This window comes from Euprymna scolopes, chromosome 40, assembly GCF_053919585.1.
Source record: "Euprymna scolopes isolate OS-2025 chromosome 40, ASM5391958v1, whole genome shotgun sequence".
Taxonomy (NCBI): domain Eukaryota; kingdom Metazoa; phylum Mollusca; class Cephalopoda; order Sepiida; family Sepiolidae; genus Euprymna; species Euprymna scolopes.
In genome coordinates, this window is record NC_136521.1 from 30491448 (window position 1) to 30510154 (window position 18707).

The 18707-nt window shown below is 30.8% G+C and overlaps 1 protein-coding gene across 2 annotated transcripts in view; it reads left to right on the plus strand.

Annotated features, from left to right (window-relative positions):
- Nucleotides 1–18707, plus strand: part of LOC145265460 (uncharacterized) — a 317648-nt gene that overhangs the window by 15315 nt on the left and 283626 nt on the right. The gene's annotated exons all lie outside the window — the stretch shown is intronic.

Sequence of the window (18707 nt, forward strand, 5' to 3'; positions counted from 1 at the left end):
CAGATTAAAATAAATGTTATTTCTTTTAACAAACACATTGTTATGGGTTTTTTTTAAAGTTTTTTTTATAAGGAATGCGTTTTAAACTTTATATTATCACTACTGAGTCGAGGAATGTTTTTAGACAGTTTATTTTTGTTAAATTTTCGTTACTTTTGTTAAAAAATTATTTTTGATTTGGGAGAGCCAAAGAAAAAAAATGCCTTATTTTAAATGTAATAATAATAATAATAATAATAATTATTATTATTATTAATTATTACTATAATAATATATTAATAATCTATTAAATTTTTGAATTTTATATTATATTTGATAATAATAATAATAATAATAATAATAATAATAATAATAATAATAGTGCACCCATGATACACTTTTTAAAAAAAAAATAATTTTTATGATTCAGTTACTGTTTGAATAAAAAGTTTATTTTTTAATACATTATATCCTTCACATTTAAAAATTTAAAGATTCGATTCAGTTATTGTGAAATTGTTTATTGCTATTATAAAAACGATACATTAACTGCAGTTTCTGTAAAAAAAATCATTATTATACGCTATCTTTCTTGGATAATGCCGTCTCTTTTTTTACTAATTATATTAACCGTATTAATATTTTTTCTTCTTTCAAACTCGGGTGTGAAGACCAAATTAACTAAATGTAATCCGTAAATAAAATGCAATGCGTAGGTTATTTTCCAAACATGCGATTATTTAATGTTACCGCTCTCTTACTCTCAGCTCGTGTGCCTCTCGCTATCACTTTCTTTCTATAAATTGATACAACACGCTCATATTTCCATGCTCGTAAATATCTACGTTGGAAATGAATCTAGAGGATTGTAGATATAACAATAGATAAGAGGACAGTAAAAGGATGGCGTAAATAATTGGTCAACTCGTCCACTCGGACACCATGTCAACAAGGGTTTTATTTGAATGACGTGAATATAGTTTTTAGTCAGCAGCAGTGTGTTTATTTACATGTCATCGAATTCTTTTTTCACAATGAAGGGGAGGTAAGATTATCTTAATTTAACATGATATAAATGTTATTAAGCCTTCAAAACTGAATCACAAGTTAAAAAAACAATACCATGTTTGATTGGAGGTCATACTAAAGTTAATATAAATTATTTTATTTGAATCTCCATTATATGCTATAGTGTATCATATCTAAATAAAATAATATATCGTGTTTGTATGGTTGTTGGTTCATAGATTTTAATGGAATGATGCTAAGGTGTTTATAAGATACTGTTCTCTAACAAGTAGAACTATATTTTAGGATATATTTTTATTCATGCAAACATCAAATATTTACTGTGGACTGAGTAAGCTGGACTTTGAATAAAGTCTCAACTGAAACATGTATGCATATATGAAGCCAAAATTTTTTATCTAAATAAAATTGTATACTAAAATACAGTTCTACTTGTTATAAAGAACTATTCTATAAACACCATACTTGATTTATTTGATTAACAAATATGAAGCAACAATTATACAGTGTGTGTATATATATATATATGTATGTATGTATGTATGTATGTATGTATGTATATATATAATATATACATATATAATATATATATATATATATACATATATATATATATATATATATATATATATATATATATATATATATATAACAAGTTTTCGTAAAATTTTTATTCCCCGATGTGTTTGCAATATATTTTTCTTTTTAGTTTCACACTCGATTAAAGGCGCTTACAATAATAAACAAGGGTTAATTTGGACCCAAATGGGTCCCGTGTAATCGTCTAGTATACAATAATTTTATCATTTTTTTTTTTTTTTTTTTTTTTTTTTCAAATTAAGACAAATGGCAATATAACTTAAACAGTTTATCAGATGTAATTCAGTTGAATAAATTTGTCAAAAAATAAAACAACCGTGTTTCAAATGCCATGTACTGAAAAAGTGGTAGACTTTACACAGAAGAGAATACGGTAGCCCAGCATCTGCCCAAATTCGCCTTGAATTGCTGGGTCATTGGCACATTTATTACACCTGGAAATCCATTCTAAGGTTCAGGGATCCTGGTCAACAAATTGCCCTCCTCTGGTACAATTGAAATCGGTGATAAAATAGTTTTTGGTGATATCCGTGTAGATCTCTTTCTGGTGTAGGAGTGAATAATAGGTTCTGAGGAATATCACAATAGCAACTAAGGAGATTGTAGGCCAAAATGAGATCACTGCAGTGATAAAACGCAGACGCCTTTGGGTATCTTAATTGCCGTAAATATGTTTTCATACTTTACTACTTAGCTTTATGCACGTATTGAGCCCTGTTATAGTAAATACTTAAAATCTGTACATAATATATTGTGTTACCTTGCAACATTATACATGTGTGCGTGTAATAATAATAATGATAATAATAATAATAATAATAATGATAAATGAAAAAGAAAAATCGTAGGTTGTCCCTTCGTTAAAAGATAAACATCGCGGTTTATCACGGGTTACAAAGACTCACATCCGTTTATTTTATTATTTTATTTTTTTTTTTTTGTAAATAATTTTTACATATTTACTCAAATAAAAACAGAAAAGCAATGGCAATTATATATCTATATGTGTGTGTGTATATATATATATATATATATGTAGAAAGTTATGAAAATATATATGGTAATTAAGCTATGCAGAATATTCCGCATAGCTTAATTGCCATATATATTTTCATAACTTACTACCTTGCTCTACCTGTGTATTGAGTACTGTTGAAGTAAATACTGAAAAATTTACGCATAAAACTATATCTTTGGATATTAATCTATGTGATTAAATGAAGTAATCACACACACACACACACATATATAATGTGTGTCTGCATATACATGTATATATGTGTGTGTGCATGTACATGTGTATATGTATGTGTGTGTGTGTTTGTGCATATACATGTATATGTATGTGTGTGTACATATGTGTATATATATATATGTCTAAACGTGTGTATATATGTGTGTGTGTATGTATATATATATACATACATACATATATATATATATATATATATATGTATGTTTAATCAGGTACATTCGAAATATTCAAAGGATTAATTAGAATTTCAAATATTTACACGGAGTATCATTAATATCTGCAACCTTTCATTTATATAAGCTATTAATATTGAGCTTAGGTTGAACTCTAGTATTAAAATATCTCATGGGTATCAAATAATATTTACATTTTTAAGAAAAAGTATATATTGAGTGTCATTCAGGAGAATTCAAGAATTATTTTAGTTTATCAACTTGAAAATTTTACTTATATATATATGTGTGTGTGTGTGTGTGTGTGTATTACAGAAGATGAAAAAAAAGTACCGTCGAACTATTTTCAATTTCTGTTTATACATGTCTCTCCAGAAATGGCGTTAAGTGGGGACAGGTATAAACAAAGGCTAAAGAGAGTCCATCATAGGCGACTAGGTATTGTCTCCTTTTGTTTTGGATTTGAAAAAAATGTTTTGTAACATATATTACTCTTATTTTGAAATTTTCTTAATAATCCAACACTTTTTAGGGTTCTCTTCTACTAATCTGACATAGGTAGGTATATATATATATATATATATATATATATATATATATATATATATGTATAAATACAGCTATATAGTTTAATATTTAGAGATTTATAAACAATTGGAATCGGTAATTTAGTACGGAACTAAATTAGTAATGGGACGATTCCAATATTTTTCTCGATTCCGATACAATACATGATTCCGATTCTTTATAAATCTCTAAATATTTAACTATATAGCTGTATTTTTCTCTGATTACCGTAGAAAAACACGTGTTAAATGTGCAGATATTTTCCTAAACGTAAAAATATACTTGTGGGGGACGATCTATCGATTTTAGCTTCACTGGAGGTTTAAAATCAATAAATTTTATCATTATCACTAGATACGGAAGATTTTGCTTTAAACAAAATCAAATAATTAAAAAAAAAGTTAAAAGAATCGTTTTGGCATCGGAAAATCGGTACAAATTTTTCCAATTCCAATACCAATTCCAATACTCTCATATATTCCGATTTTTTTCGATTTCCGATTCCGAGTCCCACCACTAATATATATATATATATATATATATATATATATATATATATCCTTAGTCTGCTTGTAGAATAGTGCTCAATAACAATTGAAGCTTAACATTTAGTATAATTTTTTTTATTGATGCAAACATTTTGGCTACATATATGCAGGCATATTTCAGCCAATTTTTTTATTTCACCTTGCCAGATCAAGTAGTTACGATGAAAACTTGGTATGACGAGGCTAATCCAAAATAAACCTATAATTTGAAGCATGTCAATATGTGTGTGGCTAAAATGTTTGTATCAATAAAATGTACACTAAATATACATTGACTAGCAGATGTGCGTCCCGACACCTTTGACAGACAAGAAACCTTTGGCCTCAACTTTGAATTCTTGAATTATTTGCTGCATATGGTTGACTGGTATAAGCACACACCCAAAAATATAAATGTAACTAGAAAAGTTGAAAAAATAAAAAACTTCAAGTATGTAAATTGCATGACCTCTAGCTGCAATGTGTGTGATTTTGTGTGGTGGTGGTGGTGGTGGTAAGATATGTAATTTGTTTACCTGGATTGCAACCCCTACAAATAATTTAACTTGAAATAGTCGAAATAAACACTTCCCCTCCAAAATTATGATTTTCTATCCAAGATTTCTGCATAGTGAACGATCCATGCTTCACTGTATATGGCATACAAAGGTAAGAGATGATGTCAGTAACTCTGTTCTTTATGCAAAACTCCAAATCCCACTTCTAGACGTAGTACTACATGAGAAGCATCTCTGCTGGTTTGGTTATGTCAAACGCAATGGTGGCTGGATAAACAGAGCCTGCGTCATGCAAGTTAGCATTGGCCACCCATGCAAACCTGGCTATAACTATCAAGGAGGATTTGAAAGTTTGGTAACTTCATGACGGCCATACTATGAATCGAATATCTGAGCTGACATTATGAGAGGGATCCGTGCAAGCCATGGAAACCAATCTACACCTGGATCTTCAGTCAGATGTAAAAAATAAATAGAACCCTGTGTAATAATAAAAAGTCATTGAATTAAAAGTAACAATAATAACGAATAGTGAATTAATGAGATGTCATCTTATAAATGAATATGCAAATTAGACTTAGGTATATTGCGCTAACATAGTATTTATGTAAAAATAAGTGTTTGAATATTTGATATACGTCTGTTGGAATGTGAATACTTAAGACCACATATTTTCTTTAAATTCTCTACCTAATTATGTTCTATTTGTTTTAATTTTTCCGGACTTGCAAATCAATCAGCAATCATTGTTGTTCATTAAAGTCGAATATCTAAAAAATTTAATTTTGTATTTTTATGTAATCTAATTTAGAATAGATATATCAATATCTTTAATATGAAATGTTTTTCTGTTTTATATATTATTCACTGCACTGACCTCTATATATGGTTTATAACTATTTCTGGTTAAATTTGTACTTTATGTTAGAATGATATTGTAAGATTGTATTTAAATAGTTAATAAATTTCTTCCATTACATGATTATTAAACCCCATTTAAAGGCTCAAAGAAGTATCATTATGCTGCAAACATTTAACCATTTTTTTTTCTTAGAAAAGTATCAATTGGTGCTTACGTCATTCTTTCATCAAACAAGTCATATAAACTAAGATATATAAAAAAGATGTTCAATAACTTCGTCTCATATTCAAGCGACATATTTGCCAGATTATTATGCAGATGATTCTTCTCTCTGATTGTAAACCATGACCTATGAAAGCATTTGATTTGCATATGCTTAAAATATTCCATAATGTCTCCACTGCATTCTATACCGCCACTGTGACAACTGAGTACCAACTTTAGTTCTTCATCAATAGCTCAATCTTCGACCATTAACGTCCGTCTTTCCCCAACACTATTGAAAATAATATGGGCATACAACTTGGCGCCTGAATAGAGAGCTCATCGATAAGGTCTATCTCCTCCTTCTCTACATGCTTGGCATAAATATGCTGATGGGTAGTTAAAGATCTCAACAGCAACTCATAAAGAAGACCCAACCATATTATCAAGGCCACTAATAGTTGGTCTTTGACTGCGGAATCTGGATTAACCATATACTATAACCTTTTTTTTTTTTTTTTTTTTTTTTTTTTTACAAAGACATCACCACATTATCAAGGCCCAGAGGCCACTCAAGGATAAGGGTTAAAGAGTGTACAGTAGAAGTTGGTCAATATAGTAATCATTAGTAATGAAAATTTGGTAAATTTAATAACTTATATGGAACGGCTCATCAAGAACTTATTTACTTTAGACTTGAACAAAACCATATTGTAGTCAGCCGGAAAGCAGGAAAACGGAAGACAATTCCACAGGCGTGGAGTTCTAAGAAAGAAGCTTTGTTCATGGAATCTACGTTTAGGTTTAGGCACAGATAAAGAGTGGGGGAAATTATTGATAGTGTTTACAGCTAGACGAGTGTTTCTTGTGAAAGTTTGGCGAGGGGGGACCATAGATTGAAGCTCAGTTGAACACTTTCCATGAAAATAACGATACATTAGAGACAAACTCGCAACATCTCTTCTGTGAGATAGAGGTTGCAAGGAGGAGAAAAGGACATCTCCTACGAGGCTACGAAGTCTATTTTGAACTCTATCAAGGCAGGACAAGTCCTTTCTAGCAGCTCCTGCCCAGATGTGGCAACAGTATTCCATCCTTGGACGTACCTGGCTCTTATATAGATAGAGAATAGCATCAGCAGTGAGATATCTACTGGATCGATAGAAAGATCCCACCATTTTTCCAGCGGCCTTGGCAACAGATTTGATATACGTGTTCCATTTAAGATCAGGAGTAATGGTCAAGCCCAGAAGCTTGTCAAAACTTGAGGCCTCCTGAAGACGAGAGCCATTCATTTCAATTGATGACAAATGTGGATTAGAATGTTGATGATGTAAAGAGAGAAGCTTGGTTTTAGATGCATTAAAAGTAACCAGCCACTCCTTTCCCCATTGTACTACGCGCTCAAGATCAGAGGAGAGAGAATTGGAGAGAACATTCCATAATGTCTCCACTGCATTCTATACCGCCACTTAGTATTAGTAAAAGTGGGTTGCAATGGTCAAAGATCGCGCAATATGACCAAGATGTCAGCCATTATAAGTACCAGTAGTCTCATATCCTACTTACAACAAAGACATCAACCAAAGATTGGGATTCTTTAAAATAACACCGTCCTTCACCAAAAATATCATAAACGAACAAAATTCAAATTTCATACTCCACTAACTTTAACCCATCATTTACTTCCTAGAGTCTTGCCCATACACTTACCCATTATTTCCTACTCTTTTTTTCCTCTAGCTGTTGTCTTTCTCTCCTTTTTTCTCTTCCTCATTTTTCCTTTCTCCCTATGATCTCGTCTCCCATCCCACACCATAACATTTCTCCTTCCTTTTTTTGTCACCACCTCTATACAAAACACCCCAAAACTTTCATATGTATATATGTGTGTATCTATACATATGTGTAGATATGTACATATATATATGCGTATACACATGCATGCATGCATACATACATACATTCAAGCACGTCTGATTGAACATGAGAGAATTATTCTTTTTTCCGATTTTTCTGAATATCTTTTCCATTTGCCGAGCAGTCTTTTCTATTTCAGCTGGGATGTTGTATAAAAGCTCTTCAGAAGAATATGGCTGAACAACAACTTTTGGATGCCATTGTATACAACATGCCAGTTGAAATAAAAAAAAATGACGGCTCGATGAATAGAAAAGATATTCATAAAAATTGGAAAAAAAGTATAACTGTCGTGTTCAATCAGACATGCTTGAATAATGACTTGCTGCCAAAATATACACACATACATACATGTGTGTATGCACACATAACCTTCCATAAAATATTGTTAAAGTTGGTGATACCATTAGAGTACAAGATGACTTGTGATTGCAAGAGTTAGAAATGGATGGAGTATGTTCAGGGAACTTTTGTTATTACTAACTAGCAGAGTATTATCTCTGTCAAACAAGAGATCTTATCAAGCATGTGTACACAGTGTAAGAATGTATGCAAGTGAAACCTGACCAGTGAAGGTTGAAGACATGCGTTGCATGGATAGAGATTATATGAGAATGATGCAAAGTTGCTGCAAAGATGGGCTTCCTCTACTGTGCTAGAATATTACTCACACCCCAGAGTATCCTATATCTTTACAAATTCGCGCATACATGAAATATTGTTGTCGCTTCTGGACTGGTGCATCTACTACTAGGTCCTCACTCTTAGACAATGTTCAAAAAAGTCTCCGATCTAATAAACCCTCCACTATCAGTCAAGCGCAAACCTCTATCGCCGCAATGTTGCATTCCTGTGCCTGTTTTACTTTAACTGAATGTGCTCTAATGAACTCCTAGCACTTGTATCCTCCCGATGTACATAATCGTGACTAATCTGACAAACAGCAAAATCCCACCCTTTCACTATTGTGATCTTTAAATGCTGGAAAGCCTTCTACTCCTTAGAAATGCTAGACTTTGGAATTCTCTTCCTGTTCCCTGCTTCCCTAACATGTAGAAGTTTAAATGTAATGTAAACAGACATCTTGCTGCTCAACTCCCCACAGTCTTTTGTTAGACATGATCCTTAACAGTAACCCCTCACATCCAAGTAGCACTATGCCTTGTTTGGAGTGAAAAAGAATTAAAAAACAAACAAAAAAAATCAGTTAGGGGTGAATGGTGTAAGTTCAATAAACTTCTGTTCTTACAGTGAGGGATGAGGACATGCGTTGCATGGATAGAAATTATATAAGAATGATACAATGTATATGTAATATGAGTGTTAAAGACAGGTCTCATTCTGATCATCTTAGAGGATGATGAAATCTGAACAGCATAAGGAGATGTGTGCAGAAAAGTAGACTCTGATAGTATGGGCATATTGAAAGAATGAATAAAAGTTCTTGGATTAGATGTAGAACAGTTGAGGTAGCAGATTCAGTTCAGAAGGAAAGAACGAAGAAAACATGGGAAAATGTGATAAGAATGGACTTGAAAAATGGGGATAAGCAATGAACTTGATAGGTTAATTAGGAAGTTAATTTCTTAAAGATAACCAACACGTGCTAGCATGTAAAATGAATGTTAAATTGATGCTGATGATGATGCTGATGATGATGCTGATGATGATGATGATGATGATGATGATGATGATGATGACGACGACGACGACGACGACGACGACGACGACTGCTGTTTTATTATTCTTTTAGTCCATTTATTATTTTTTTATTTTTCTGATTATCTCAAAATTGGATCCAAGTTTTCCATTGAGTGATATGATCCAGAAAATGGACTTTTTCGGGGAAATCCCTTCTTTGTCCTCCATTTTGGTAAAATGTTTTATCATACAGACATGATGATGCAAATCCTACAGTGGCTTTGTTGCTCTTAGGCTGAAGTATGGTTCTGTTTAACTCTAGAAGGTTATACCCTCCCAGGCTTTACCTTCTCTCTCAGAAGAGGTTAGATGCCTGAGATGCTCCTTCTAAGGAATTCTTAAGACTGCTTGGGCATTTTTGTAGATTAGAATGCACTGGTGTTTTGGGAGATGTTTTATGGAAATCACTCCAGACAAAGCATGAAGCCATTTGCTGTAAGAGACTTTTAAAAAAATATGACACTCCAAGTAAAAAAGTATGAAACGATGAATGATAGATAAATAGATTCTGATTATAAAAAAATACAATTCTTCCCCCTTGTCAGAAACATCGCTCATGGAATGTGAGGACTAAAGGACTAACAAAGGAAGCAAGAAAATAAACCCAAATTTGACTTCCTACTCTTCTTAAAACTCCACCTGACACCGACACCTGGGTCGCACCTCCTGATAAAGAGATAAATAAAATAATTTTTGGCAAATATCTAATGTGGCCTTCATTGGATATTAGTATGGTTGGGAAAATAGGAAATTCTAAAGATAAGCAGTCCAAGGAAAGGTGTTATCAGAGTAGAAAATTTAGATGTCTAAGGAGGTTTACAGTGGGATTTTGCTGTTAGATACTCCATTTAAAAATTATAATTGGGGAGAATTGTTCTCCATCTAAACAACATGCATTGGTAGTTCTTTTTTGCCCCCGCACATCATGAGTTAGTGGGTAAATGTTATTTTGTTGAGGAACTACAAGTATAGAAAACTCATCAGAGTTTGATTTGATAATTGCTATAATGCTTCTTGTAATCGTTATAGACCTGAATATTTATTGATCAACAAAACGACAAAAATTTCCATCCACAGCGGTGGATCGAAAGTAGCACACGCGATTGATTTTTTTTGTTTTCAAACAAAGAAAATAGAAAAAAAGAAAAAATTATGCATAAAAAAAAAAAAAAAAAACGAGGTTAATTGACCTAAAATTTATTACGATTTCGTCTCTATGAACCGAAAGTGACTTATTTACAAGTGTTAAAAATAACTGGAAAAAAAATTATGCTTCGCCAGAGTAAAATTCATCTGTATTTAATGTAAGTTAGGTTTATGTTATATGATTTAACTATAAAAAAAGAACTGTAAAATATTTTAAGTTTTAGATTTTAGAACTGGGGATCACTGTAGATCGTGAGGGTGAGGATTAGTTTTTGCTTATTTTGATGCCTTTACACAATACAAGCAGAGGTAAACCGACTTTGCAAACTAAAACTAAAAGTTAGTTTAGGGTTAGGTTAGAGTTAGTTCCGTTTAGTTTGTTTTTCGTTTTCTGTACTTGGCCCGTGACGGAGAAATTCTTCTAGACTGAGGCAATTTTAATTTTGTTTTAATCCAGCGACCCTTTTCAAGGGGGTGGGAGTTTCGTCACAGGAAAAAAATTGGAATCAGATAAAAAAAAAAAAAAATACAAGAACATGTTACCAAAGACGGTGTTTGTACGAAGGTCTTTGTATTTAAAATGAAATATTTGATATTGACCGTGTTATATAAATAATCCTGAAGATATTTAATAATCAGTTGTGTAATAAGTAATCATTCTAGACTGAGACAATTTCCACAAATAATATGGTAATAAGTAGATATTTACATTCAGAGATGTAATATTTTAGTCTATGACAAAAAAAAAAAAACAATGCAAACAAACAATTATGTCTAAACATAACAGTTATTTTTTATTTATCAGAATGATCGGGTATTTTTTTTTATATTGATGTAGAATGCAATACAGAATATTTCCAAAGAAAATGTGTTTATTTTGTTGCAATAGCATGAATTACTCTGTGTAACTAAATAAATTTTAGCTGTTTGTGTTATTTAAAGAAGCAAATATGTCATTTGAAATAATTTTAAAACGTGTAAATTGAAAAGATCAGCGCCCAAACTGTACTTATCTATGAGGTGAAACATGACGAATGCTGAATGTGTTTCTTTAAACTGAATGCGGTTACTCTAAACGTATAATTACAGCCAGAATTACAGAAGAGAATTTTGCAAGACGTTTTTCAGAGAAGCAGAAATCTTGGAATAAATGTAATACGTTTTTAATCATCATAAAAATTAAGAATATTTTTGTGAAATACATTTTAGAAAATGCTGTTGGTGTTGTGTGGAAGAGATTTCCGTAAGATGTGTTCCGCTATTTTCCTATAATTGCTAAATTTGGGGGGGGGGGGGGGGGAATCAAAATTACTTTATATATATTATTATATATATATAATATATATATATATATATAAAATAAAGGGTTGGTAGGAGGTGTAATATTCGTACAATCGCCCATTTGAAAATTCAAATATTTCTGATTTACATTAAATTTGATCCATAGTTCTAAGACACGAATTAAGCAAAATTCCTTGAATTTTAACCACATTTTAAGGTCTTTTAAGCTTTAACTCTTAAACTTTCTTCTAGATTAAAATTGAAATAAGGATTCTAATTGTAAGGTAGTGTTTTAAATAGTTTAAAGGCAACTTAAAAGTAGTACCAAACTTTTCCATTTGGTGAATTTTATTATTAACTAGAATTGAATATTCTGCTAGTTGATTAATAAGACTAAATTTAAACGAATGCAAGCAGTATAAAATTTTAAAATTTTAATAATTGTGAATTTTGTGCAAATAATTGTACATGAAAAACATGATAGAGAATTTTAGAAAGATTTTTTCTGTCGTAAAATTTTAAATTCAAATGAAACCCACGTATGTATTTAATAAAATTTAGGAAAACTATTTTAAATACTTCTATCGCCTATTCATTTTCTTACAATTTTTCCACATTTTCAAATTTTAAAGAAAATCTAAGTGTAAGGCGAATATTTATTTTTTTTAATCCAATCACCCTAATTTTTAAAAGTTTCTCTTTTGAATTTTATATAATTTTTTAAATCTCATATGAATTTTTTAAATTCTATTTTTTTATCTCAGAATTTTATTTCGTGTTTTTTTTTTTTAATTTCATATGTTTTTTTTTTAATTTCATGAATTTTATTTCATTTCTTTTAAAAAATCTTTTTATGATTTTTTAAAATTTAATGAGTTTTTTCATTTAGTTTTTTATTTCAGTTTTTGTTTTATTTTTTTCAAATAGCCTTTTTTTAATTACATTGTTATTATTTTCAAAAGAAATTGTTTAATTCCACTTTTTTAACATCAAATTTGTTAAATTTTCATTTATTTCATAGCCAAATTATTTTAAATTTCGTTTTTTAACTTCATATAATTTTTTGGATTTCATTTTTTACACAAAATTTTGTTATATTTTATTTTTTTAACTTTATATAATTTTTTGAAATATTTATTATTAAATCATAATGCCAGAAGAACACATACAATTAATAAATAATTTGAAACATTTTTACTTTATAGCATTTTGGTAAACAATTTAAAAAAAAGTAGTTTCGATATTAAAGATTCTTCGTAAAAATACTGTTTTCATTGCCTTAGAACAGAGATTCCTAACTGGGAATCTAGAGGAGAAAAGGTTTCTATTTATTCCATTTACTAGGAAATGTAGGTGAGTTTATTGAAATTTTCCAGAATAAAATTAATTCATGTTTTTTACTAACCTAGAAAACGAATATTTGATTAGAAAAAAAAAACACTATATATGCATACATGGTGCCCTCAGATGATAAAATGTCTCTCAGCAAGTTTACAAGCAAAATAGGGCCAGTAACCTCCAGTCTAATCATATATTGGATGCTTTAATTTGACTAGACGGTTCCAATTTTGTATTTTTTTTTTTTAAGAAATTATTAAAAATCTGAATAAAAAAAAAAAACTTTGATATAAAAAAGAAAAACTATATATGGGATCCACAGATGATTAAGTATATCTCAAAAGGTCCACAAGTAAATAAAATTGGGAACTCGTGGTTCACAGTGAACCATAATGCTCAATTGTGGCCAATCACATTCTAGACTTTAATATCGTTTTCAAGTGTTGAAGTCCCATATGTAAACATTTTGTCAGACATTTTTTTTTCATTATTGATAAAAAAAAATATACCACTGTCATTGATTTCTTTGTCTTTAGTTAAACTGAAAGTGATTTGGAAGTTTTTATAGTCCGTCCCTCCATGTGCATAGTCTGGGGAGCTTCACCACATGCTTAAGGACAAAATACAGGCATCGATTGTTTTGTTGTCTTATCACATATATTGTTTAACCGGGTATATTGAAGTACTTATGAAAGGATAATAAATATATGATTTGCCAAACTTATACATTTTTATGGTTCTCTGTTCACTGGAGCAACACATCTTTCCATTGTCAACTTACAATCTGTCCATTAACCCTTATCTTCGACAAACCTGATTGGTGTTGTTCATACCAACCGAGGCTAAGTCTTCTGTCAGTATGATTGTGTACAGTTCTAGAAGGTCCATCCTCCCAGACTTTACTTTCTCTGTTTGAGAAGTGGTTAGTTTATTGCTGATCGCCGGTGGTAACGGAATTATAGGCATTGTTTGTGCTCTCATCTTATCTCACGATTATTTCCAGTAGTCCTCTTGCCACTGGTATTTAACAATGCTGAGTCAGGTGTGGTTTGAGATTGTGTAACTCTTGCCACAAAAATTCCATGCACGGGCACTTTCACATAGTCTGTCAAGACTGAAGGAAGCTATATATATATATATATATATATATATATATATATATATTCATTCCATGTTGCTATTAGCACTCATCGATATGGGCGATGAAATTGTTTCACAAGTCAAACGATTCAAAGACCCAAGTTTCTTACCACAAGACTGTTGTGACAATCCCACTTCAAGTATTGTTTTTTTATAAACACAAATAATGAGAAATAGATAATATTCGATCTTAAAGGGAAAGAACTTACCACATAAATAATTAGGCATTAATTATTACAGGCATGTATTTCACTATTTTATGGCTCATCAGTGTGGCAGAATCTAGCGAGATTTGAAACTTGTGAATGAAGTCCTATACCCTTGCCACTAGTCCACAAAATAAATATATTGCAAATAAGTGTTATTTTACTGTTCTTTTTATTTAAGCAATGCCTCCCTTAAAAAGGTTTTAAAATGCTTTCAATTGTAAATACGGTAAAGACAGTAACTATAAGACAAGTGTGTTTATATATATATATATATATATATATATATATATATATATATATATATATATATATATATATGAAGAAGACCGAAGGATCAGTTGAAAATATGTGTTCTTAAAAGAAACGTTTTCGTTTTTATCGAAAGACTTTTTGTATTCCTACATGTCAACAAATAGGAAATAAATACAGAAAATATATAAACATTTATATATTTTCGTATTGATTTTTTAGCCATATATATATATATATATATATATTAGTCAATGTAGTTTACTTAAAGCATTGTTTAGTATGTAAATAAAAGTATTTTATATTACTTGCCATCCAATGCGGAGGTGTAACGGATAATCACAAACTGAAGCAAATTAAGGCATATACTGGTGGAATAAGTTTTGAAGTTTCCATCTTTTATTAATACAATTTTATATATATATATATATATATATATATATATATATATATATATAAGCACGTCTGATTGAACACAACAGAGTTATTCTTTTTTTCCGATTCTTTTGGATATCTTTATAATTCGTCGAGCGGTCTTCTTTATTACAGCTTGCATGTTGTATAATATGGCGCCCAAAAGTTGTTGTTCAGCCATCTTCTTCTCAAGCGCTTTCTATCGGTGCATCCAATCGTCGTCAGGAGCGATTGTTGTTGTTGTTGTAGTTTTCTTTTTCTTTTTCTTTCAGACTTGGTGTATTTATAGAAAATCGAAATTAAAAAATAATTCGCCCCTTATCATCCTGCACCCACCTTTATAACAAAAAAATAATAATAATCTATAAATACACCAAGCCTCAAAGAAAACGACAACAACAACAACAACAACAATCACTCCTGACGATGATCGGTTGCACGGATAGAAAGCGCTTGAGAAGAATATGGCTGAACAACAATTTTTGGGCGCCATTATATACAATATGCCAGCTAAAATAAAAAAAGACCGCTTGGCAAATTGAAAAGATATTTTAAAAAATCGGAAAAAAGAATGATTCTGTTGTGTTCAATCAGATGTGCTTGAATAATGACTTGATGCCAATATATATATATATATATATATATATATATATATATATATATATATATAGAGAGAGAGAGAGAGAGGGAAAGATGTTTTTTTTTGCTTTTATAACATCTTATATTCTCATGTTTCACTGTGGTCTGATATTCTGTATGATATGATGTTTTAGGAACATTTCTTTTCGTTATAAGTGTGTTCAATTTTAATTCAAACGTGTATATGGAGGCTGTCCATATGCACTTTTGAACTAAAGTAGATCACATATTTGAACTCATATTTGAACACATATGCAGAGGATATTCTATATCACTGCAGATCTGATCAGTCTAGAGCTCTGGAGAGATCATGTGGTTAAGGCGATATAAGGTAGTACCTTTACTGAGATGACCTTTTGTCATGACCTCAACTGGTCCTCTTGTACTCAGTGCTATGGACATGACTTGCAGCACATGGCGCAATTACAGTCTGTAACTATAGTGAATGGCTGCCCATGCATAGTAAAGAGCCACATCCTTCTCAAGATGACTTGTATGAGTCATATATTCGTGAGTTTTACTTGTTGTCTTACATAAATTATTATATAAAAAAAAAGTTTTGCTTTACTTTCCTTTATTGAATAATCCTCCAAGAATTTTTGCACTCTTTCTAGATATACAATCTTTCCATATTGTTCAGTGTTTTGCTAACCTTGCCATTGCAAAGGAAGTTCTATATTGCCGAAAAGCTAGTCAGTCTAGAGCTTTGGAGACATACTGCAAGGTCTTTTAATAGAAAAGTGTTCCTTGATAGCTCGATATACATTGCTTTCAGGACCTGACGATATGACCAAAGGAGTTCAGTCTTCTTTTTCTTAATAACCTTGATGCTATTTCGAAACTCAAAGGTTTCTTTAATTTGGGTTCTTAGGCAGCGATTCAGACAAGTTTTGCTAACCATCGTTCTCATGCAGTTATTTTTAAAAACAGAGAGTCTGCATCATACGTCTTTAATACTCAAATCTCAAAATAATATGTTGCTATTGGAACCATGACTGCATTGTAGAGTCCAAGTTTCAAAACATAAGACAAATCTTTTTGGATCAATTAAATATGAAGGACCTTAGAAAATGAAAGGGACAACTTTGGGATTATAGCGATTGAATTTCGATCTTGAAACGTTATTGATCTATCATTTCTGCTACAGATAGTTTTCATTAGTCCACTAGAGGAGTGGCGGATAACAATCTTTCCATATATTCAGAACTGTAGATCTGAGGAGAACAAAATTAACCTTTCACCATTGTTTTGGTTGATTTTGATGTCACAGTTGAGTTTTTCTGTCTTTATTATTATTATTATTTTATGTGCTTTAATATTATTAATTTTATTTTACTAACTTTTTTGTTTGTCTCATTTTTATCACAAAATTCTAGGTTGAATTAATCCCCCCGACCATTAATGTAAGCGGTGTGAAGTCAGAAATAAGGGAGTAGCCTCCAACCAGGTTTGAACCCACATCCCATTTGTCCCCGGAGAGCTCATCTTGCATGGGGTGACACCATTTAATTCAGCAACGGGAGCCATTTAATTCAACGCGGTTAGACAGATCTGGAATAAGTTTATGATACTTCTCCTTCTACCTTCCTTCCAGCCATATTGTTTGTTTATGTCTCTATAATATGATTAACTAGTGTGACCCATGAAAATTCCACTGTGCTTTCTTACATCAATTTGCATAATTTGTTGTTGAATAATATTCCTGTTGAAATAATGAATGTCTGTTAAGAAAAAAAATACTTTTTAGTTAAATATAGAAATGCATTGCTATTTTTTTATAACTACCATTACAGATGAACTCAACATAGCGTTATTATAGAAATGTATTCAACATTTTTGTGTAGATTTTTTTAATTTCAATTTGCTAATAGAACAGTGTATTCATATCATAAAATTGAATTTAATATGCTTTACTATAATTGAATTGATATATTAAGATTTCTATAATCATCTTTAATTAAACAAATACATTGCACAAAGATTTAGAAATTGAAATTATGATGAAAAATTAGGGAATGAATTTCATGTTATTTTCATTGCAATGTAGGAATGCTTTTCACAACAAAAATGCATTTCCAATCAATTCATCGTAAACCATTTGGAAAATACATTTAATGGCATTTAGCGAAAGAAATGCTTTTTATAAACTTTTATTGTGATATGCATTTTATTGTAAAAACATATTTATTGCATTTTATCGTGTGGCATTTCATTGTATTTTGCCATGGAAGTGCATTTCATTGTATTTTGCCATGGAAGTGCATTTCATTGTATTTTGCCATGAAAGTGCATTTCATTGAATTTTGCCATGGAAGTGCATTTCATTGAATTTTGCCATGGAAATGCATTTCATTGAATTTTGGCATGGAAATGCATTTCATTGAATTTTGCCATGGAAGTGCATTTCATTGAATTTTGCCATGAAAGTGCATTTCATTGAATTTTGCCATGAAAGTGCATTTCATTGAATTTTGCCATGAAAGTGCATTTCATTGAATTTTGCCATGGAAATGCATTTCATTGAATTTTGCCATGGAAGTGCATTTCATTGAATTTTGCCATGAAAGTGCATTTCATTGAATTTTGCCATGAAAGTGCATTTCATTGAATTTTGCCATGAAAGTGCATTTCATTGAATTTTGCCATGAAAGTGCATTTCATTGAATTTTGCCATGAAAGTGCATTTCATTGAATTTTGCCATGAAAGTGCATTTCATTGAATTTTGCCATGGAAGTGCATTTCATTGAATTTTGCCATGAAAGTGCATTTCATTGAATTTTGCCATGAAAGTGCATTTCATTGAATTTTGCCATGAAAGTGCATTTCATTGAATTTTGCCATGAAAGTGCATTTCATTGAATTTTGCCATGAAAGTGCATTTCATTGAATTTTGCCATGAAAGTGCATTTCATTGAATTTTGCCATGGAAATGCATTTCATTGAATTTTGCCATGA